The 26,287-nt window shown below is 36.0% G+C and overlaps 1 pseudogene; it reads right to left on the bottom strand.

Moving 5' to 3' along the window:
• Positions 1-12,421: 12,421 nt before the first annotated feature.
• On the bottom strand, positions 12,422-25,118 carry LOC111908472 (aspartic proteinase 36-like; annotated as a pseudogene).
• Between the last annotated feature and the right edge of the window lie 1,169 nt (positions 25,119-26,287).

The following is a 26,287-nucleotide window of genomic DNA, read 5'->3' as shown; positions in this document are numbered from 1 at the left end:
TTCGGACTCATGCATCTTTATAAAAACCATTCATGCACAACATGCCATGACCTAGTAGTATAAATTAGGTCAAAAATCTTGCATAAACTAGGATCCAACTAAGATCTAGGACTAATATACTTGACACTTACGATTCTAGTAAGTTGCTTAGCTACAATAGGAAATGCCAATACTATAACTAGAATAAAGCTTCAAGCCTTGTTATAATTGAAATAGGGTATAAAACCCTAAAAATATAATTAAAACATTCTAATTATACTTTAACATGTTGTTGAATATCAAACAATATTCCAAAAACCCAAAAGAGCCAAAAATCCAAAGTTATAAATTATAAAGCTTAAAAACCTTATAAAATTTGGCAATAAACTTCCTAATATCAAATTGTTATTAATCAAATTATGAATTATAGTCAATGAAATAAAATTAAATTACCAAGTATTAATCATAATTTATTTGTTGAAAACAAGATTTTTAAATAAATCAAATTGCTTAATAAGCATTTTTATAAAAAATGAATGGTTTTATATAAATGATGGAGGTGAAGTTTATAAAGTTTAAAATTTTGGAGAGAGGAGGCCTAAATGCATGTAAGAACCGGCCATCTCCCCTCCCCATACACTCTCTCCTCCCAAAACACAATCATTAAGTCAAAACCCTCACTCCACCTCTTCTTTCTTCACTCTCTTACACTCCACTCTTCACACACTTCACTCTCTTCTTCCCTCTCTCTAAAATCACGAAAATCCTCTCATTCCTCTGCAAAATTTCGAGATTATGAAGCCCTTGAAGTGTTCTTACTTCCCTCAAGATCATAACAAAGGTAAACAACATCATCTTCTTCCATAGTTACATGATTTTAGTTCTTTTCTTTCTTAGTTTTCTCTTCTTTTCGGATTCTATGCCATTCCATGGCTAGAAATCTTTATATTTTCCCTTTTGGTTTGTAGATTCTCACCATAACACAATGCATGTGTTAGAGATGGTGAAAATCCGGGATCAAACCCATGCAAGGAGTGAAAAAGATGCACATATGATCATGTGACATCAAAACCTAATATTTCATGTTCTTCTCAATTTCTTTTGTGTTCATGCATGAACAAAAGCATTTAAACTGTTTCTAGTACATATTGGATGCTCATTCATTCCATGCATGCATTAGAAATCGGGCCTTACCAAAGACATGCATGATGTTCTTGTTGAAATACCTTAATAATGCACACAAGCAATCATGCAATCTACCGGATTAGTTTGTTCGACTTTGAACGGCCATAACTCAGTCATTTCTTAACCAAATCATGATATTCTTTTTGTATTGGTTAGTTCCGCGAGTTAACCTTCAAACCTAACTGGGCTTACTGTAAAATATTAAATATCCGATTTTTGGCAATTTTTACAAAATGGTTGCGCATACAGCTCTTTTTCTTTGATCACTATTTTTTTCTTGCATAATCAATGGCCTTAAACCCAACCATAAATCTGAGGAAAAATACCTTAGAAAATTAACATATCTAGTGAATGATGGTTGAAATTTCGTGGCTTAAAACTGATGGGATTTGTACAAACAATCCTATGTGAACATGCAACCCTAGCATTGGATCTATGTTTTCACTATTAGATACACAACATTATGAACACATAAATAAACCCTAATTCTAGCATATAAGTAATCATATTAACATAAGAATAGGTTTATAATATTAACTTGATTGTTATGTAGCAATAACAATCCCAAATCTCCTTGTATTGACTTTGGAAGGCTTAGAGTCACAAGTGTTACTCCTCTAATGGCTTACAAACACCAAGAGCAAATAGAGAAGCAAGAGAGAGAGGGAAGAGGTATAAAATTCGTTTCTAGGAACCCTAGACAAGGCATAGACGAATTCTTATGGCCTTAGGGTTATTTATATAGGTGTAGAGATTAGGTTTCAATCCTTATCCTTATCTAGTTGCTTGCCCACCAAGCAACCATAAGATAAGCCTTGAAAACCCTTATCTTTTATCCTTTGGACGATTTCAAGGATCTTTATCTCCTTGAATTCGTTCAACACATATTTATTATAACCATTACCATATTTTGTAACTATCACATAATTACAATTCAGCCCCTCTAGTTTAATTAATTACATTTGATCACAAAATTAATTCTTAATTAATTATTGACCAATATTAATTAAGCAAATATGATTTCTCCTTTAATATATTATTCTTATAACATATTAATAAATCATATTATCCTCTCTCTCTGTATATTTCTCCAATCAAGTTGCTTTGGTGAAGGCAACCCAAAAGGACCATGCACCATCGGGTCAAGTACATACCAAAATAGTTATGGACTTAGACACTAATCCAACAAAAACCTCACTGAATGGGCTACAAAAATTCATGAACTTCAGCCACATCTACACTTCATGCATTATTGCATGCAACTTTTCTTAATTTGTTTGGAATCATTACCCTCATTTCTCTTCTGAATACATTTTTTTACATTTTTCCTTTTGAAAGCCCTTACATGCATGAGATAATCTGGAAAATGTCAAGAGCTTTTGTTATTCCTTTGATTTATTAGGGTTATTGTTAAAACCAAGGGCATAAATCATATAAAATACTTCCAGAGGTCAATAAATCCTAAATAAATTTATGGATGATCCTTATGGGGAATAATGACCCCTCACCAAATTTCAACAATTTTTGTTACTGTTTAATACGATTTCTAATTTTCTTTTGTTTAGGACATGATAAATTACAAAACCACTTTAGAGGATATAAAAATTGTATCTAACAATTTTCACATACCTTACCTGTGATGGGTAACTTCAGAAAATAGTTTCAAGATTTTTCATCATGTCTTACTATTTTTCCCAATTTTTGGTAATTAAAATGGTCTAAAAATTGGAAAAATAGTTCTGATTATCCAAAATTCATGAAAATTTACCAGGATATCATATTATACATTAGGAGATTACATAAAAAATTTTGAGGATTTTTCTCTATTGTAAACTATTTTTCTCTTATTTTCTAAAGTTAATTGCATTAAAATGCACTTAAATACACATAAATACCCAAAACCAGTTTATACATTATGAAAACCACTTTTGATATTTTTCCAGGATATTTATACTGTAAATGCTATTACAAAAATTTATGGTGATTTATTTTAACTGTTTAATATTATTTCTTCAATTAATGAATATTTAAAGGAATAAAACAAGGAAAAATAGAAATACCCACTGAAAAATATCTTTTATATTTTTCCCAGCCTATCTATGTACAATAACAGTTAATTAAAAAGTTTGGGTAATTTATGAAACTGTTTTCTATTTATTTCAATTTTTATTGGAATAAATGCTCATAAATCATAAAATATAATTAAACAGCTTGGAAATCCATTTTTATATTTTTCTCAGCTTATTATTGTGTAATAATAGTTAAATAAAAAGTTTGAGAGTTTTTATCATTTGAATGCTATTTTCATGAATTTATGTTGTAATAAGGACTTAAAATTTTGGAAAATTTATATGCCAATGTTGTAATTAATCGCCTGATGTGTAGAATTTCATTACTTCAGAAAAAATGTAACTAATTGATATAAAAGCCAATACTAAAACATAAATTAGCATTTCCCTATATGTAGAGTTTAATATATTATCATTAGATATCGACATGGAAACTCACTAGTGCGTGTGTTTGATGTCGTAGGATCCTGGTAGTAAGACGTTGGTGCATCCCGAAGTACCGCTTGTGCCTACACAAAACATCGTGAGTATTCACGTACTCCCCTATTTTCGGTTTTTATGTTTTGGGGTAGAAAAGCATGTCCTAAACTACTTATGTTCGTTATATTTAATTGATTCGTATAAACTTGATTACTATATTTTGCATATTGTGAGTATCCACGCACTCCCCTATTTTCAGTTTTTATGTTTTGGGGTGGAAAAGCATGTCCAGAAAAACTATTGTTTGCATGTTGTATTTAAATTGATTATTATCAAACATGATTGCTATTGTATTGCTATGTTTCTTTATGTATGTCTATGCAACACGGAACATGAGAACTTATCGTACTAAGGCCCTTCCCTTATCTCTAACCATTAACTCTTTGAGCCAATGGTCATTATGGATAGCGCTATTAGGAATTGACAACTCCTCACTCGCCCGAATCGCTGGAGTGCATGATACCATATTCATCTATGGAACGATAAGCATAGATCTCGATAGGGCTTCAGTCATAGGTTTAGTTGAGACTCATTGTTTGCTCATATACATACAAACTCGTTTCTCGTTATAGCAATAAACTTGTACTCATTAATAGCAATCAACTTGTTTATCATTGAAGCAACGTACTTGTGTTTACGGAAAGCGTTGTTTTACGCTCGATTTTATAAACTTGTGAGCTCACCAACTATTTTCATAGTTGACGCTCATTTTACATGCTTTTTCAGGAAATAATTAGTAGTGGATGTAAAGATTCATCATCATAGAGCATGTTGCACCGTGTTGAAGCTATTATGAAGTTATATTTTGAACAATGTTATTTTGAAAAACTTGTATTTTGTTTCTTTTGAAGCTATGGGTTGTAAACTTTTAAATATTGCTATGGTGATGTATCTTTATCATTTGCAATGAAACCGTTATCGCGGTCATACCTTGCGTTTCCACTTTAGCGGGATGTGACACCATGCCACCGCAGCAAGTGGCAACTCCTGCAGAGCGCTTTAGGAGGCAATTTTCAAAGTGGAGTAATGAGGAAGGCACTCATCTCCACGTAACTCTGACTAAACACCTCACTCCCACCACCAATTCTAGTGCTAGCCAGTCATGCCACCAATGCGGTGAGAAAGGGCACTTCAAGAAGGATTGTCCTATAACAAAGAACTCCGGCACAGACGGAAGAATTCTAAGGATCACAGCTGCAAGAGAACCTGATCCGGAACCACGTTAATGTAATTTTGGCGTTTCATTGTAACAGACTTATAAATCATCCAAAACTAGTGCAACCGGAGTCTTACCTTTTGCGAGATCCCGTCGGTAGGGATGCTCGTGCTGCATATACTTGTCTTTTGTAGTATACCTTATTCGCAACAATAGTCTTGTAGTAAGTCTAAAGTACTGTAACTCTATTGATGGTTGCACGGTTGTGTTTTGTCTGTAACGCCTTATGATCAAATATAATGTCTTTAATTTTCCTTATGATTATGACATTATCATACGACTAGATTCAATTTGATCCACACAAAGCCGTCATAACAGAAAACCGAAGTACTCATGCATGGAGTACCTCATAGTGTCTTTAATTTTCCTTATGATATACATATATCTCTTTCTTCGAAATCGCCTTTCCAGCGAAGCCGTCATAACAGAAAACCGAAGTACTCATGCATGGAGTACCTCATAGTTCTTTTCCTTTCCGAAGAAATCCCCAAAGTACCGCTCGTACAGTACGTCAAGTTCAATCCAAAGATCCATACGGTTGATCCGTCGCGGAAAAATGTATACATAAGAGTGATATATAAGAAAGGTTCTACATGTTTAGAATTGATGATTCCACTTTAACTTATTTTTCCTCGATGGGATGTGAGCTTAAAGAAGAATCAGTTATTCGACTACCTTTTCAATCTTAATTATATACGACTCGTATACACGAGATTGTGATTGTGAAACCATGTATGAATTCTAAATGTGAACTTCAGGACGGAGAACTGCCCAAGACTACAAGTAATTGCATCGTCATGTGAACAAACTTAGAACCCAGTACGACTTCTGTAAACAGATTGCCCTTCAATCTAAACACCTACGGAGATACAAGAACAGTCCGGACAACTTAGCAAACTACTCAACAATAGAATGGGAAGACCAGGCTTCTCACCCTGGAGAGCCCCGGTCTTATCCTTCCAGGAGTAGACGGATGGTATCATATGTAGCTCGGCGATCAGGGACTCCGTTAAGATTTCCATTTGAAATCGTTGCCTCTACCTCGCATAGATGAATCGGTTGAGCAAACGTAAGGAAAGAATTACTTTCAGAAATGGACCTGAGATCTGAATATCACGTGTTCGAGTGTTAGGGAAGGGTCCTGAAGACTACCCTCTGAACTCGATGCGGGCACTTCAAGTCCGCAGTGATACCCCTCGGATAGGACCAATACGCCCATAATATTCATGAGCTTAATGAGTAGGGTACGCCATTCTTACTTGGATCAGTTTGTCATTCTCCTTGTAATGACTTACTTATGTACCCTCGTAGTAAGAAGGAACCCATGGAAACATTACCCTCAGAGAAACTTTCGCGAAGTTCTCTAAACATGAGTTTTGGAATTGAAGAGTCAGATTCCTAAGACACACTATTAGTGATGTGGGAATTCTTGAGTACTCTGTCAATTTATCAAAACTGTTGAGAATTTGTCGACACCAGAGATGCCGATAGAAATTCGCCAAATTCTAGGTCTTGCAGATCTACTATCGTAGCCCATTCAGAACTCCTCGCAAATTACAGAAACCCTTACGACTTTGACCTAGCAGAGGGTGGCCCTCGACTGGGAAGATAGGCAAGAAAAAGAAACCTTGGAATTCCAAGTGAGAGACCAAATTCTTTAGGAAGTCTCACTCTGGGAATGGCTTAATACGCTTCGTATCGCATGGAAAGCTAAATCCAAGATAGTTAGGACCTCCAAGATTCTTACCAGAATCGGTCATGTGTCTCACTAACTAGACCTACTCCATGAACTAAGTAATGTACATTTTACCCTTCGTGTCTCGATCTTGAAACTGTACCTTACCGTTAGGACTCTCGTAAGTCCACTCGACGAGATCGAAATTCACGAGATCCTCGCCTTTGTATAAGTACCGTAGTTACCCTCGACCGAGAGGTCAAGCGGACGAACCAGCGCCGCCTCCCTTTAGTGAAGGTTCGTTGGGATACCAACCGAGGACCCGAATTCACTTATGAGCGCGAGAACCAATCGATTAGGAAGTTTCCACCTCATGAATCGATCATTCATACCTACTTCCTTACCTAAATTCTAATTTCGGGACGAAATTCCCTTTGAGATTCTTGCCTGAATCGGTCCAATGGCTTATAGACTGCAACTACTCGTTAAGCTCAGTAGTGTACACCATGTGTTCCACGTTTCCAACTTGAAAAAATGCTTATCCAAAGAGACTCTCATCATTCCATTAGAGGAAATCGAAATCAATGAGAACCTTCTGTTCATTGAGGAGTAAGTTGAAATCATGGACCGAGAGGTGAAGTGTACCAAGCAGAGCTGCATTCTAATTGTAAAAGTTCGATGGAACGCGAGACGCGGACCAGAATTCACATGGGAACGCGAAGATCAAATGAAGCAAAAGTACCCTCATCTATTCTCGTATTCTCAAATCTAGCTTTCAAAAGAATTTCGGGACGAAATTCCCTCTAACGGGGGGATGATATCACAACTAGAAATTTTGGTGCCCTGTAACTACAACACCTATAACAACTATGAATCAATAACATGAAATCATGCATTATGCTTATTCTATAACAACAAAACTTCATAAAATACTTTATTCTAACACTGCAAATGGTCAACAAAGAATTGGAAACCTTTGAAATCTTGGTTTAAATCCATTTTGGACTAGGATTTCCTTATTGGGCCTAATGGACTAATAAACTTCCAATTTATCCATCTTGAATCTAGAACACTCTAATGGGCTCTAATTGGACCCATATACATGAAACATAATATTTTGGGCTTTAATGGGTCACAACCAACCTAATTTAGCCCTAATGAGTCATAAAAGTTATACTTTGATTTATTTGGGCCCAAACATCATCTAAAGTGAGTCATAATATGGGCTAAGCACTCAAGGCCCAATTCTTTCTCTTTTCCCTCTCTATTTTCGGACCAACCCGTAAAAAGAAAGAGAGTTGACTTTTCCTTTGCCACCTCACTAATTTTTGGTAGGTTTCCATGCAAATCCCATGCTTCCAAGTAAACATCTCATCCATCTTCTCTCTTCTCCTCTCTCTTTTTCTCTCGGCCGAACACAACACACACACACACACTCATTTCCATTCTCTCAAACTCTCACTAGAACATCCTTACACTCATTCATCAAATTTTCGAGATTAAGGGAGCTTTCAAGAAGATCTTCCCACAAATACATCATCTAAGGTAAGATATTGCTTGGATCCATAATCTAGCTACTTCATTTCATCAAAAATCTCTTCTAAATCTATTCAAACTTGTGATCTTACATCCAAGAAGCCACTAAACTCGAAATCTACCCAGAGGACATGCTAGGATCGAAATTTTCTTCTTTTCTCTCTTCAAAACCGAAACTACAACTCAAGGTGAGCTTTATACCCTCTTTTTCGGTTTTCATATGTTTTATGGGGGAGAATACAAGAAAATGTGTAGATCTATGTGTATGTGTAAGCTATGTGTGATTTTATGCATGTGTGTGTGTGATTTTATGTGTTTTTGTGATAAATATGTAACCATAACAGGTGTTAACTCGAGATCTATGACATGAGAATGGAAACAAACATAATCTAAGTTATTTTACATTAAATAAGTCAAGAAAAATAGCTTATAAGGTTATAAGGAACATATTCTAACATAACACCCATTTTAGGGCTTAAATTCTCAAAAATACAAAACTTGGGTTAAAAACTATCAAGTCACGGTTTCTTTAGGGTCAAAAGGGTCAAAATAGTTTCTATAATCATTTTTCTGAATATTAGAATTTTCAAAGGACTTGAAATGAAAAAATTTACCTTAATTGGCTAAATTTGGACTTTTCGGCCCAATAAGCCAATAATTGCGAAAAAATGAAGTTTAAAGGAGCTGAAATGAAACATTTTGCAAAACAGGGGATAAAAAGTGCAATAAAACTATTTCAAAGGTCAAAATGCTTTTCAATTCCAAAAAGGATAAAAAATGTAAACTTTTTATATTTTGGGCCAAAACTGTAAAAGTTGTGAAATATGGGGTTCTAACCGAGAAACTCCATTCTGGAAGGACTAAAGCTATTAACAAAATGAATTTTGGGTTAAAACTGTCTTTTCAACAAGTTTATGATACAAAAGTGTCAAGAAAATGTTTTAAGGACTAAAAATGAAATTCTTCTATTTAAAGGACATAAATTGTTACTTTTATAAAAGAAAGGAAATGAGAAGGTCAAATTTATATTTAGAAAAACTTTTCCATTAAGTCAAAATACAAAACTACGACTACCGACAAATTAAAAGACGAATACACGTTTGACTCCATATATCGTGATACACGAATTGATTCGGTCTCGAATCGATACAATATAACTAACGTTAAAATCAAATTCTCCAAACGAAACTCGATAACTTCGATGTGTAAACCTACAAAATTTGGGCTTATTAGTTTCAAATCATGCCTGTTGGGCCTTGCATGCCCACCAACATGATCTTTGGTCCCAAAGGGATAACGCTTATATGTTATTGGGCCTTCAATGACCCAGTATTTTATAAAAGGACTTTCAATAGCTTTTATGTGCTAGCGGGCCAAAGTGTCCCGTTAGAAAAGCTAGTAAGGTCACAGTAATCTAATGCGAGTTGGACCATCGTGTCTTTCACATCCACGACAGCCTAAGGTACTCACGATAGTGGTGGGACATAGTGCTCCCCTTCTCTTCATTTGCTAAGGCTTATGGGAATTCAAATTACATGAAATTAGGACGATATACAATGTGGATTAATCAATATTCATTCGTTAAGACAATACAAAAATCAGTAATTACGAATACATTTCAACATCCGAAAACATCGGGTTTTCTGGGGGATTCAATACTACACGCTCGAAATTTTATAACTATAATACAAAATACCCTTCATATATATGTTTTTGAAATCATTCATGCATCAACTTATAGATCTTCACACTTTGATCACCGAAAGTGTTTTCAGGAAATATCAGATTTTCTGGGTTTTACAAACTACACAAATCATTTTATCACAACATTGCTTTTGAACTCACCAACATTTCATATGTTGACGTTTTTCCAAAATAACTTGTATTCTCAGGTAACAAGTAAGCGGAAGAGTAATAGGAAGTAATGTTAGATGTTCTGTTGTTAAAAGTACTAAAACAATTTATGTTAAGAATGTGTAATGTTAAAACAATGTAGTTGACGTGAACAATTCCAGTTGTAATATATTGACGCATGGTGACGTTTATGTTAAGATTCATGTGTATTCATTATGATGATATTCAATTTAAGTCACGCGAGCCCTCGGTCGTTTCCACCATCTGGTTTGGGGGTGTGACTGGTTGATATCAAAGCGTTGTTTATAGTGAACTAGCATATCTAACCACACATTGATATGCAAGTATAAACCAAAAAGGGACTAACCCAACTCTGAACAAAACAAAACAAATAAAACACAACAATAAAACATCTTTGCTTATGTGATATAGGAAAGAGAACATAATACTTAATCAAACAAAATAACACTGACATCTTGGTTAAGTCAGGTATTGTGTATGGTTGTAGTAAGGAACGAGTGTAGCCTGATCAACTACACTTTCTCCGAAGTACAACTATCACAGGCTCCGAGAAAGCCTCGGTGGTCAGCAAGCCTAAAAACATACCCATGATTACCAAGAAAACAAAATTAACTCAAAGTACATAAATACTAAATCATATTAGGAATAATAATAGTTTACTTATATACCCCCCCCCCCCCTCCTCTCAATCGACATGGAAGGAGAAAACCAGGGCATTCAGTTTCATCAAGTCCTAGTAACCCACAGGAGGATCAAGGATGAGCCAGAGGTAGATCAAGGAGGGAAACAAGACATTGGACCTGAAGAGAAACTGGACGAATACGTAATAGTTGATTTCGATTATGATGTGCTGGACTAGGAGCCAGACGAAGAAAAGGGCGTAGAAGAGGCACGCAGTGAACACCACCAGTCGGAAACCCCGCTAGATTCTCGCACGTTTCAAGGGGTTGATAAAGACTATCCACGCTCTCTCGAGGAGGCAATTATCAGCCTGAAGCTTCAACTTATTATGGCCAAGGCAAGGGCTGTGCGAGCCGAGCAAAAAGTAGAGGTAATCACCCAAGAAGCGGATGAACTGGCTGAACTTCTGGTACGTCGTCTCGACGATTGAGCATCGTCGTCATCCTTATTAATAGGACCTGCTCTACTACCTGCTATAAAGACCTCACCGTAAGAGGAAATAGTTGTACCCGTCCATAGTATTTGGCTTATGTGATCTATGCTAGGTATCATCGACTCTACATTTAAGTGATTACACTACTCATAGAGCCGTTATGCTGTCGAAATTGCACCACTTATGAATGCTCTCCTGAGCAAAATTTTCATGTATCAAAAATGCGGATAATATTAATGAAAAGTTTTATCTATTCTACTATGACGTTGTAATCTGCTATGTGTTATATATCCATGATTGTATGCCAAATTGTGAAATTGCTTAAATTCGTGCTACACGCCTAGTTTATAGGATCACAATCTCATGAAACCTTAGGTACTCAACATCTTTCCGTTCCATGACAGAAAGATGCCTCGACGACCAACTCGCGGTAACCCTGGACCAACCCCTCCAGAAGTTGACTCAGCTTCATTCCAAGCAGTTGTGTCTGCTGTGGTCACCGCAACAATGGCACAGATTCACCAAGGGAACAATGGAGGAGTCAACGGACAAGGGGCAGGAAGTTCGAACAACGGGATCAATCAAGAACCAACCAAAACATGATCCTACAAGGATTTCACCAATGCCATGCCGCGAACCTTTACTGGCACGAGTGGCATAATAGACCTAACAAGGTGGATTGAGAAGGTGGAATCAGTGTTCAAAATATGTTAATGCCCCGAGGAAGTGAAAGTGAAGTTTGCCGCGTGCACCTTTGTCGACCAGGCTCTCACCTGGTGGAATGGACGTATAGAGGCCATGACTCTCCCTGTAGCCATCTCTATGCCATGGACGGAGCTGAAGGAAATGCTGATGGTTGAGTGCTGACCTCGTGGCGAAATCCAGAAGATGGAGCAAGAGATGTGGGATCTCACCGTCCAAAAATATGATATAGATGCATACATATCAAAGTTTAGTGAGTCGCCATTATTGTGCCCTGGCATGATTACGTCTGAAGGGAAGAAAATCGAACGATTCATCTGGGGACTAACCTCCCCAATCCAAGGAAATGTTATCACTACAAAACCTGAAACGTTCGAAAGTGCCAAGAGATTGGCCAAGAAACTATACAACCACAACAACAAAAGGGCGAGAAGCCAGCGGAAATTGAAGGCAAGAAAGAGAATGACAACAAGAAAGGAAAGACTAACAAGAGAAAAGGGCGACAAGGCTCGAAATCAGCGAAGAAGCAACAAACAGTGACGGTCAATGCTGCGACCACTCAAGTACCCTTCACACCACATGCTACAGCCTCAGCAAATCCAAGCACTCTCAAACAGTATTCTGGGAATCTCCCAAAGTGCAACAGGTGCAACTACCTCCATAATGGCGAATGCAGGGAAATGCATTGCACCATTTGCAATCGGAAGAGTCACATGGAAAAGTATTGCAGGACCCATCCTCCCCAGAATCAACTGCAAGGAAACAACAATAGCAACAGCAACCACAACAACAACAACAACAACAACAACAACAACAACAAAAAAGAAAATAAAAAAATAACATAGGATCAAGCCCAACTTGCTACGGATGTGGAAGGATAGGGCATATCCGTCGGAATTGCCCCAACACCAACAACCCTAGGAACACAGGAACAGGAAGGGTGCTAGCTATGGGTTAGGGAGAAGCGATTCAGGATCCTGCTGTTGTTACTGGTATGTTTCTCTTAAACCACACTTACGTATGCATCCTATTTGATATCGGAGCAGAACGGAGTTTTGTGAGTAATAAATTCAAACACTTGTTAAATCAACAACCCCAGAAGCTTAATGAAACCATCACGGTGGAAATAGCTAATGGGAACACAGAATCCACTGGGGAAATCTATATCGGATGTACCCTAGTCTTAAATCACCACATCTTTCAAATAAACTTAATGCCAGTTTCCATTAGGAGTTTTGATGTGATTATCAGCATGGATTGGTTAAGCCCCCACCATGCTGAAATTATGTGTCACGAGAAGGTCGTTCGCCTTCATCTCCCAAATCACGAAACCCTAGTTATTTACGGGGACAAAACCAGCACGAACCTTTGTCTTATCTCGTGCATTAAAGCGCAAAAGTACCTACGAAAGAGGGACTTGACATTCTTGGCTCACATAGTAGACAAATCCAAGATAGAGATCAATATTCAAGACATTCCAGTAGCTTGTGAATTCCCAGATTTCTTCCCTGATGAACTTCTGGGGATACCCCCAGAAAGACAAGTCGAGTTTCGAATTGACCTTGTACCAGGAGCTACCCCCATCTCCCTACAGATTGGCTCCTGTAGAGATGCAAGAATTGTCCAGTCAACTCAGCGAGCTTTTGGATAAAGGATTCATCCGACCCAGTTTCTCACCTTGGGGAGCTCCGGTTCTCTTCGTTAAGAAGAAAGACGGTACCTTCGGGATGTGTATCGACTACAGAGAACTTAACAAGCTCACTGTCCAAAACCCATATCCACTTCCACGAATCGACGACCTATTCGACCAGATCCAAGGAGCTAGTCACTTCTTAAAGATAGATCTGCGATCTGGATACCACCAACTCAAGGCCTGGGAGGAAGATATTCCAAAAACTGCCTTCCGAACTCGTTACAGACATTAAGAATTTGTTGTAATGCCCTTCGGTCTAATGAATGCTGCTGTTGCATTCATGGATCTAATGAATCGAATCTATCGACCTTTTCTTGATAACTTCGTTATCGGTTTCATCGATGATATCCTCGTATATTCCTGAAATGATGAAGAACATGCCCAACATCTTCGACAAATCCTAGAAACCCTGCGAAACGAAAAGTTCTACGCAAAACTCTCTAAGTGCGAGTTTTGGCTCCGAAGTGAGAACTTTTTGGGCCATGTTGTTAGTCAGGAAGGAGTTCATGTGGATCCTTCTAAAATCCAAGCCATCGAAGGATGGGCAATTCCAGCAACACCAACATAAATTCACCAATTTCTGGGACTCGCAGGCTATTACAGGAGATTCATCCAAAACTTCTCTAAGACGGACAAACCGCTTACCATGCTTACACAAAAGGGCGTACCCTTCGTATGGACGGACAAGTAGGAAGCCGCATTTCGATCTCTAAAGCAAGCACTCTGTAGTGCACCGATGCTATCGCTACCCGAAGGAACGGAAGACTTTATAGTCTACTGCGATGCATCAAATCATGGTTTAGGTTGTGTACTCATGCAACATGGAAAAGTGATAGCTTACGCGTCCCGACAACTAAAGACTCACGAACTAAATTACATGACCCACGATCTGGAGCTGGGAGCAGTGGTCTTTGCCCTGAAGATTTGGAGTCACTACCTTTACGGTACCAAGTGCACTATCTTCACTGACCACAAGAGTCTTCAGCACATCTTGAATCAAAAGGAGCTAAACATGAGGCAACGATGATGGGTCGAACTGCTAAACGACTATGAATGTGAAATCAAGTACCATCCAGGCAAGTCTAACGTGGTGGCTGATGCCTTAATTTGAAAAGAATACTCAAATCGTCATGTGAAAACTCTCTCAATAACCATCCAATCCCACCTGACCTCGCAAATCAGGATAGCCCAGTCAGATGCCATGAAGGCGGAAAACAAAACAAGTGAAGCGCTGCATGGAATGGAGAAGAGCTTGGAGGTGAAGGAAGATGGAACATATTACTTCATGAACTGCATCTGGGTCCCTAAACTTGGGGGATTCAGAGAAGTAGTCATGAACGAAGCCCACAAGACGCGATACTCCATCCATCCGGGTTCAGACAAAATGTACTTTGATGTTAAGCAACATTATTGGTGGCCAAATATGAAGGCAAAGATTGCCACTTACGTGAGCAAGTGCCTCATCTGTGCTAATGTAAAGGTGGAATATCAGAAGCCCTTTGGATTACTACAACAGCTAGTAATTCCCGAGTGGAAATGGGAAAGGTTTACCATGGAGTTTGTGACCAAACTACCCAAGTCGACGGACGGTTTAGACACGATCTGGGTAATAGTTGATAGATTAACGAAATCCGCCCATTTCCTACCAATAAAAGAATCGTACAAGATGGAGCGCCTAACAAGAATCTACATCAAAGAAATCGTGAGACTCCACGAAGTACCGGTATCTATCATCTCAGATAGAGATAGTAGATTTACTTCACGCTTTTGGAAGTCTCTTCAGAAAGCTATGGGAACACAACTTGACATGAGCACTGCCTACCACCCATAAACGGATGGTCAAAGTGAGCGAACCATTCAAACACTAGAAGATATGCTCCGAGCGTGTGTGATATACTTTGGAAAATCATGGGATACCCACTTGCCTTTGATCGAGTTCTCATATAACAACAATTATCACTCGAGTATCAAAGTTGCTCCTAATGAACCATTGAACGGGCGTAAATGTAGATCACCATTGTGCAGGGCTGAAGTAGGAGACACCCAACTAGCGAGAAGGCAAACGCCAAACAACGCCTTAACGGGACTGGAAATCATACGCGAGACGACCGAGAAGATAATTCAGATCAGAGCACGACTGCAATCGTCACGAGATAGACAAAAGAGCTACGCCGATAAACGACGAAAGCCCTTGGAATTCGAAGTTGGAGATAGGGTGTTACTAAAAGTCTCTCCTTGGAAAGGAGTGATTCATTTTGGGAAGCGGGGAAAACTGAACCGTCGATACATTGGACCCTTTGAGATTCTTCCCTGAATCTGTCCAATGGCTTATAGACTGTAGCTACTCGCTGAGCTCAGTAGTGTACACCCTGTGTTCCATGTTTCGAACTTGAAAAAGTGCTTATCCGACGAGACTCTCGTCATTCCATTAGAGGAAATAGAAATCAATGAGAACCTTCTGTTCATTGAGGAGTCAGTTGAAATCATGGACCGAGAGGTGAAGTGTACCAAGCAGAGCTGCATTCTCATTGTAAAAGTTCGATGGAACGCGAGACGCGGACCAGAATTCACACGGGAATGCGAAGATCAAATGAACCAGAAGTACCCTCATCTATTCTCGCATTCTCAAATCTAGCTTTCAAAAGAATTTCAGGATGAAATTCCCTCTGACGGGGGGATGATGTCACAACTAGATATTTTGGTGCCCTGTAACTACAACACCTATAACAACTATGAATCAATAACATAAACTCATGCATGATGCTTATTCTAAAACAACAAAACTTCATCAAATACTTTATTCTAACACTGCAAATGGTCAACAAAGAATTGGAAACCTTTGAAATCCCGGTTTAAGTCCATTTTGGACTAGGATTTCCTTATTGGACCTAATGGACTAATAAACTTCCAATTTATCCATATTAAATCTAGAACACTCTAATGGGCTCTAATTGGACCCATATACATGAAACATAATATTTTGGGCTTTAATGGGTCACAACCAACCTAATTTAGCCCTAATGAGTCATAAAAGTTATCCTTTGATTTATTTGGGCCCAAACATCATCTAAAGTGAGTCATAATATGGGCTAAGCACTCAAGGCCCAATTTTTTCTCTTTCCCCTATCCATTTTCGGTCCAACCCACAAAAAGAAAGAGAGTTGACTTTTTCCTTTGCCACCTCACTAATATTTGGTGGGTTTCCATGCAAATCCCATGCTTCTAAGTAAACATCTCATCAATCTTCTCTCTTCTCCTCTCTCTCTTTTTCTCTCAGCTGAACACAACACACACATACTCATTTCCATTCTCTCAAATGCTCATTAGAACATCCTTACACTCATTCATCAAATTTTCGAGATTAAGGGAGCTTTCAAGAAGATCTTCCCACAAATACATCATCTAAGGTAAGATATTGCTTGGATCCATAATCTAGCTACTTCATTTCATCAAAAATCTCTTCTAAATCTATTCAAACTTGTGATCCTACATTCAAGAAGCCACTAAACTCGAAATCTACCAAGAGGACTTGCTAGGATCGAAATTTTCTTCTTTTCTCTCTTCAAAACCGAAACTACAACTCAAGGTGAGCTTCATACCCCTCTTTTTCGGTTTTCATATGTTTTATGGGGGAGAATACAAGAAAATTTGTAGATCTATGTGTATGTTTATGCTATGTGTGATTTTATGCATGTATGTGTGTGATTTTATGTGTTTTGTGATAAATATGGAACCATAAGGGATGTTAACTCGAGATCTATGGCATGAGAAAGGAAACAAACAGAATATAAGTTATTTTACATTAAACAAGTCAATAAAAATAGCTTATAAGGTTGAGGAACATATTCTAAGATAAAACCCATTTTAGGGCTTAAATTGTCAAAAACACAAAACTTGGGTTAAAAACTATCAAGTCTCGGTTTCTTGAGGATCAAAAGGGTCAAAACAGTTTCTATAATCATTTTTCTGAATATTAGAATTTTGAAAGGACTTGAAATGCAAAAATTTAGCTTAATGGGCTAAATTTGGACTTTTCGGCCCAATAAGCCCATAAATGCGAACAAATGAAGTTTAAAGGGGCTGAAATGAAACATTTTGCAAAACAGGGGATAAAAAGTGCAATAAAACTATTTCAAAGGTCAAAAATGTTTTTCATTTCCAAAAAGGATAAAAAATGTAAACTTTTTATATTTTCGGTCAAAACTGTAAAAGTTGTGAAATATGGGGTTCTAACCAAGAAACTCCATTCTGGAAGGACTAAAGCTGCTAAAAAAATAAATTTGGGGTTAAAATTGTCTTTTCAACAAGTTTATGATACAAAAGTGTCAAGAAAATGTTTTAAGGACTAAAAATGAAATTCTTCTATTTAAAGGACATAAATTGTTACTTTTATAAAAGAAAGAAATGAAAAGGTCAAATTTATATTTAGACGAACTATTTCATTAAATCAAAATACAAAACTATGACTACCGACAAATTAAAAGACGAATACACGTTTGACTCCAAATATCGTGATACACGAATTGATTCGGTCTCGAATCGATACAATATAACTAACGTTAAAATCAAACTCTCCAAACAAAACGTGATACCTTCGATGTGTAAACCTACAAACTTTGGGTTTATGAGTTTCAAATCATGCTTGTTGGGCCTTGCAAGCCCACCAACATGATCTTTGGGCCCAAAGGGATAACGCTTATATGTTATTGGGCCTTCAATGACCCAATATTTTATAAAAGGACTTTCAACAGCTTTTATGTGCTAGCGGGCCAAAGTGTCCCGTTAGAAGAGCTAGTAAGGTCACAGTAATCAAATGCGAGTTGGACCATCGTGTCTTTCACATCCACCACAGCCTAAGGTACTTACGATAGGGGTGGGACGTAATGCTCCCCTTCTCTTCGTTCGCTAAGGCTTACGGGAATTCAAATTAGACGAAATTAGGACGATATACAATGTGGATTAATCAATATTCATTCGTTAAGACAATACAAAAATCAGTAATTACGAATACATTTCAAATCGGAAAACATCGGGTTTTCCGGGGGATTCAATACTACTCGCTCGAAATTTTATAACTATAATACAAAATACCCTTCATATATATGTTTTTGAAATCATTCATGCATCAACTTATAGATCTTCGCACTTTGATCACCGAAAGTGTTTTCAAGAAATATCGGATTTTCTGGGTTTTACAAACTACACAAATCATTTTATCACAACATTGCTTTTGAACTCACCAACATTTCATATGTTGTCGTTTTTCCAAAATAACTTGTATTCTCAGGTAACAGGTAAGCGGAAGAGTAATAGAAAGTAATGTTAGATGTTATGTTGTTAAAAGTACTCAAACAATTTATGTTAAGAATGTGTAATGTTAAAACAATGTACTTGATGTGAACAATTCTAGTTGTAATATATTGATACATGATGATGTTTATGTTATGATTCATGTATATTAATTGTGATATTATTCAATTAAAGTCATGCGAGCCCTCAGACGTTTCTGCCGTCTGATTCGGGGATGTGACAACATACTAGGTTAAAACTCGTGGAAACCATGGTTGTAAAAGAAAAACATTATTTATAATTTAAATCGTAAGGATTAATCAAATATTTTCAAAAAAAATTATTGATTTATAAAAGTTGAAGTTTTTTAGTAACGATAAATAATTTTGTTTTAAACTAAATATAAATACCTTTATTAATTTTCAATTTACGTTTTGTAAGTTCAGATATTTGATGAAATCATTAGTTTGTACAATGCAAAATATATTTGAGTAACCGAAAAAAACATTTTTTTTTCAGTTCTTTTCATTTTAATAAATTTATGAAATAACTCAAGATAAAACTTTTCCTTCAATTCATGATATATATCTTATATTAGAATCTCATTTACAAAAGAAACTCACCTAAAATTCTCATTTCTTATTGGATTTTAAAATAAATAAATTTGAGTCATTTTAAAGGTATGCACGAACAAAAACATCATATTAAATTTAATATTTAAATAAAAAACGTAAAACGTAATTATTAAATGTTTTTAAACCAACAGTACACTCACTTCTTTTCAAAAAATAACCTAAAAAAATAAAATATAATCCTATCAACATAAAATCAAACAAAATGTAATATTAGCTTAAAATGCAACAAAAAATGTTATATCAATTTTTTTTTAATCTAGTGTTAATTTATTAAATTTATTTTCCATATTAATAACTTGTGGAAAAGAGGATAGAAGAACTAATTAATATTGCCAATGGGTTGATAACAATTCTTTCAACATTTATTCTGGAGTTTGCTTATATAATTAGATTATGACCCACGTTAAACGTGGGGAAACGCATAAAAAATATACAAATTGTTGAAATACCTTTTTGTAGACAACTTTATATGTCAAAACAAATTGGATGCATTAATAGGTTAAAATGAATTTATTAAATTATTTAATACATATATTAAATAAAATTAATATCATAAAACAAAATAAAACATGAATTGTCGATGAAAGTATAAATTAAAAAAATCAAAGTATTCAATCATAAAGTAATATAGAATAGTAAGTATCTTCATGAGAAAAAACAACAGTTTTCGAATGCAAATTAAAAATATATACAATAACATATTTCTACTTTGCGTAGTTACTATCTCATAATCTGAACGAAATGAAAATACTTTATGAGAAGGATGTATCAGAATGATGTTCAATCATATTTCCCTTAAAGAAATAAAGGAGGCAAGGGAGGAGGTGGGGGTGTACAATGTTTCCAACTTGCAAGTTGCATCATAATCATATATTAAGTCTTCAATGAAAAAAATTATTAATTCAAGTTTTTTAATAAAAAGGTCCATGATCTTATATAAAATTTCATTTCATTGTTTTCAAATTTAAAGTTACAACCAATAGCATAAAATATTTTATACATAGTTGAGTGCAAGTGATACCAATTTGATACTTTGATGATTTATTGGTTTGTTTCGATGTGTTATTAGTTGGCTTTCATTTTTGTTAGGTTTATAATACTTTGAGAGTCCTAAAAAAAACTAACCAAATGATGAAACTTAAAAGGAAAAAGTATTCATCAATCGTTGTAGTTTATAATTTATTTACCAACATATGGTAAAAATACTCTCCACCTCATATTCGTTTATATCATTAGAAAACAAATAACAAATACAACCTACCATTACTAATGAGTTTCCTTCTTCAACTACATGTCTCATGTATTTGTTTCATACATTTCACAAGCTTTGAGGAAAACGGGTGAAGACAGTACCCATTTTAGTTGAGAGTTAAGATATTACATAAAAATTTAGAAAGCATGACAAAAAATAAAAATACAAGAACTCATTGATGCAAAACACTATGCCTGAGTCTCGTGGGAATTTGTTATTCATGACAATAGGCATAAAAAGATGTTATTTTTTTGACATAATCTTATTTGGTTTATACATCCAAATGATTAGAATGAAGATCTTTCGGGTTTATGGTTGATGTCATATACTTTTAACATAATGATTTTACCATTTGAGATATTAAGGATGTTGCATGATTAAAAAAAAGATTTATTATTGCTCGCTTAAAGCATGTTTAGGTAAGAATTAAGATAATGTTCTTTTACAAGATTCGACTTTCTCAGTAGTTGTCTCACCGATAGTTGGTGTCTCGACGACATTTCTCCATTTTCATAGCTTACCTCATAAACTTTTCTTCCCTATTTTAAAAGTTGGAACGATATTTAGTTTCGTTTTTGTATTTGAAAATTACGTCAGTTAATTATGTTGCTCATGATTTAATCATATACTATTTTATTGATAATTGAAGGCAACGATCCCAAGAATACTTATCATGAACAATAACATCTTTAGTGAGAAGAGATGATATGGAAAGTTGTGAATTAAGAAATGTGATGGCGACATGCCGACACATATATTTATAGCACTAACACAATTTCTTTCAAAAGGTAAAAAAAAACTTGAAATAAATGATGCTCTTGAATTTAGTATAAAATGGGAGGAATGTATACCAGTTCATTATGGTAGCCATTTACTAACAAATTAAAAAAATTCAGCTTACCTTTTTAACTTTTTATGGTGAGCTTGTGCATGACAACATTCACTCTATCATTAGTTATCATTTTGTGGGCATCATAGAAATCAAGTATTTCCATTGCTATGTTCTTCACCTGTCAAACAAAATAACTCAATAAGCTGCTACAATCAAACTTTCAAAAACATTCATAATATCAAAAATCATTATCCAAAACAATTACCACACTCATGTCAACTCTTAGATCTTCAAATCAAGCAGCATTCTCTTTCTCCTTGAGCATATTGGCTACATAAATGCAGGCTAATCCAATCAGATGTAGTGGATGCACCAGAATTACATTTGTCTTATACATGTCATTCACAAGTCCCCCGATCAACAATTTCATAAAACAAATAAAGATTGATGTAAAGATGATCAAACTTCAAAGCAACATGTTCAACAAAAAGTCAATACCAAGTCAACTGAGTTGCATCACTCATTCCAACATCTTGACCAATCTGTTTAAGACCAAACTCAAAATATATTTTAAACATCATTTATACACTTTATATAAATAAGACAAAAAAATGAGGTCTTACTGAGTCAACGACACTTCAGGTCTGTTAAATTAACATCCTTTGTAATTAAGCGGAAAATACACGAATTTGATGTTTGAACTCAATATTTCTAGGTTACTTTATTCTTAACACATAGATGATAAGGGTATTTTGGTCTTTTTGTAAAAAGAGAAGAGTCAATTGAATTTTAAAACCAATGTCAAACATTTTCAGTGAATTTTAAATCAATTATAAAACGCCAGAAGAATAAAAAAAATAAAAATAAAAAAATACCTCATTCTTTGAATTTGACCTGACCATTGAAATAATAAGCGCTTCTTTTTCCCTCCCTTGGAAGCCATCCACAGTTATAAAACGCCACAAGAATAATTAAAATAAAAATAAAAAATATCTCTCCCAAGTGTCATTGATAGTATATGCAACAACAATAAAGCTTGAAGAACACTTGTGGTTCTTGATGAAGTGCTCTCATTCAACTCTCCCGCATTCTAAATTCATCTTTACTTGAAGTTATAGAGACATTTACATCACTTGAACCTGATGAAAGGATACCAAGAAGATACTAAGACATAATTCGATAAGATTTGAAAGAAAAAAAGCAACATAAGGGAAAACAAGATCATGCTTACAATCATAATCAGTCCATCCAGTTCGTTTCTTTGATAAATCATACACAAAGATCTTATCTTTAAGAACAAGATCTGCAACAAAAATGAGTTAGAAACAGAAAACGAAAATCTTTATACAAGAAGTCAAAACATAAGTGGAGTCTTGAGGGTAAAATTGTCATTTACTATATTTTAACTAACCTCCAAAAATTGACACACCATTCTGGACTCTCTGAAAGCCAATACACCATCGTGTACCTCCATCCTAACCACACGTGAAAAAAGTCAAACTTTTTGTTACCCGATCTTTGACCCGCTAATAAATTTGTATAAAAAATTAAATTTTGAGGCAATTAAAGAACACTCACAACATGATCCCCATGTACAAGGTAGTTCTCAGGTTTAAGAATCATGGAAGCACCACCAGCAAAGTTTAAGGAAACCTCAAGAAAAATCCCATTTATGTTGTTTATAAGTCAAAAAAAAAAAAAGATCAGTTAAATATTCTTGAAATGAAATGAAAAGATCAAAAGGACAAAAAGGGTAAAACATACATTTTGGAGGTACCTTGATGTAACTGAATAACATTGAGTCCCCTTTGATATGACATGTGTTGTTAATTGTGAAACATTAACATTTATCTTCAATCAAGATGAAAAAACAAACACAAACACTTAACACAAAATTCAAATGCTTAGGTTGCGTTTAGTTACGGAAAAACAATTTTTATTTTCCATTTTTTGTTTTCCCTTCTCGATTTTCGTTTTCCGTTTTTATTTTTCATTGAAAAATTTAGAAAACGTGTTTAGTTAAACTTATTCATTTTTCATTTTCAGTTTTAGAAAATTAGAAAACGTGTTTAGATGTGTATTTTTCTATCGGTTTTCATTTTTAGAAAACGATAAAGGTGGTAGGGTGTGGGTGGGGGCGGTGACGGTAGCGGGTCAGCGGCGGTGGTGGTGATGACAAGTGATGGTGGTGGCGGCGGCAATTGTGTCATTGGTGGTGATGGCGGCGGCAGTGGTGGTGATGGTGCTAGTGACGGGTTAGTGGTGGTGGTCGTGGTGGTGATGGTAATGGTGGGTGGTGATTGTGGTGGTGGTGTTGGGTGGGTGGGGGTGCGGGTGTGTGTTTGTGGGGGTAAGTGGGGGTTTGTGTGTGTGTGTGTAGGTGTGTATATGTGAGGGTGGGGGTGGGGGTAAGTGTGGGTTTGTGTGTGTGGGTGTGTGTTTATGAGGGTGTGGGTGGGTATATGTGTGAGTGTGTTTATGTGTGTGTGGGTACGTTGGTGGGTATGTATGTATGTGTGTGTATGTGTTTGTGGGTGGGTGGGTGGGTGGGTGGGTGGGTATGTATGTATGTGTGTGTGTGTTTGTGAGTGGGTGTGTGTGTGGGTGGGTGGGTATGTATGTGTTTGTGTGCGGGTTGGTGTGTGTGTGTGCGGGTGGGTGTGTGTGTGTGTGTGTGTGTGTGTGTGTGTGCGGGTGGGTGTGTGTGAGGGTGGGTATGTATGTGTGTGTGTGTGTGTGTTTGTAGGTTGGGGTGTGTGTGTGTACGCGGGTGTGTGTGTGTGAGTGGGTATGTATGTGTGTGTGTGGGGTGGGGGGTGGAAAACAATGATTATCAGTTTTCCAAAAATTTCGAACTTCTTTGTAATTTTAGAAAACGGAAATTTTTCATTTTCCGTGAAAAAATTAGAAAAATAGACAAACTAAACGTGTTTTCAAAATTCTCATTTTTCTTGGAAAATTTTTCCGGAAAACGGCACATTTTTCCGCAATTAAACACACCCTTAATTTTTTGAGAAATTTTAAAAGAAAGTCAAAGCTTACAGAATTGACAAAAGGATGAAAAGCTTCTGCAAGAAGGTATGTCAAAGTTGTTCCTGTATCAACAATGGTTCCTTGGTTATCTGATGTGGCGAAAGCAGTTGGGTCAATGGTCAACATTTGACCGTTGACTGAAATACTTTCTAGATCAAGATTGTAATGAGGCCGAAAAGATCAAAGATAATATAAGATTACAAGATAATAAATTAACAATTACATTTCTATTGTGGTTTCTGATTGTATAATCAAAATAAAAGTTGCAAATTTTGATATTTCCTAAAATACACTTCAATAATACGTACTGTGATGGGACAAAGGGACTATAAAATATAGCGGGGCCAAAATCTCACCAAAAACAAGCTTTCCACCACCTAATCCTCCTCCCTTCAAGCAATGTGAAAAGACTTTTGGAGTAATTCCTCTTGATGACAATTCTGATACAATAGAAAGACCATTTTGCCCAAATCAAAAAAATTCCATCGATTGCTTTATCTAGTTTAGTCAAGCTACCTGATTGATAGGTGCTACACCTATTGCCAAACACCATTTGGCTCATATAGAATCATTAGTTCGTGCATTTCTAGCAGATCAAGAAAGCTTGTTGCAGAAAACATCAAAGTGGAGATAGCTTCGTGGCATTCCTCAGGGCATTCCCTACAGGTGATTGAGAACTGATTTAAATTAAAATATCAAATGAAACTTTGATGGACTAAAAAGGTAAATCCTTTACCTTTGTTTAGCCATGGCTGAGAGATAATTTATAACATAATGACAGATTTTTTCCAGAATGTAACTCTCCAACCTGTTATCATCAAATGAAAAGCAACAAAAGTGTTTTGAGATTATATAGCGAAAAGAACAATCCTAACAAAATTCAATCTCATGTCCATAAAGTATCAATGATCAATCTATCCAACTTCAAAGCTTGAATGCTTACAATTATTATTAAAATAAAAGTCCTTTGAGATTATATATAAGGAAGAAAAGAATCTTTTCAGAATTCAACCTTTACAGAAAAGAATCTTCACATTTCGATTTTTATCACACCAAAGTGGCATTCATCATTTGTATGACGCAATCAAGCATTCAAGAATCGACTTGTTAGGGATACCAAATTGTTCTTATCTAATTAGGCATGCTATAAAACACAAGTCCCGCGAATATAAAATTTCCAAATCAAACAGCCAAACATTCTTTTGGATTGAATTCAATCAATCTATTCAAGTTCAACCGAAAGTCAAACCATATATAACACATGAAGAGAGCGTCCAATGGTGTTGATTTGTATAAAACTTGAATTTAGTCTAACTCATCGTTCTTTTTATAAAATCAATCAATAAAAATTCGTACTGTTGTAATGGAATAAAGTTATTGAAGAAATTAAGAACGATCAAACATTATGGATTAGAAGACTTACTATTTTAGCTATGACTGCACCCCAGCCTTCAACGAAAGCTTTTTTCATGACTTTATAGTTGGTCCCTGGAGGACCCGAGCCGATTACGAATGGATTGGGCACATGTAAGCCATTAACATTAACACTCAATCAGGTTCTTGTTGCTTTGTTTCTGAAGTAACGATCTTCAAACCACCAACTCTTGCTCTGCCACTGACACGGCGGCGAGACAATGGTAAAGCGACGGGGGAGAATGTGAGGCCACTGATATTAGTTAAACCCAGGGAAGACGCAATACTCGTGAAGAAATTCTGAATTTG

The sequence above is a fragment of the Lactuca sativa genome, chromosome 2, assembly GCF_002870075.4.
Source record: "Lactuca sativa cultivar Salinas chromosome 2, Lsat_Salinas_v11, whole genome shotgun sequence".
In the NCBI taxonomy this organism is placed as follows: domain Eukaryota; kingdom Viridiplantae; phylum Streptophyta; class Magnoliopsida; order Asterales; family Asteraceae; genus Lactuca; species Lactuca sativa.
Note: the sequence above shows the minus strand (reverse complement) of the source record. Positions and strands in the feature narration are given on the sequence as shown.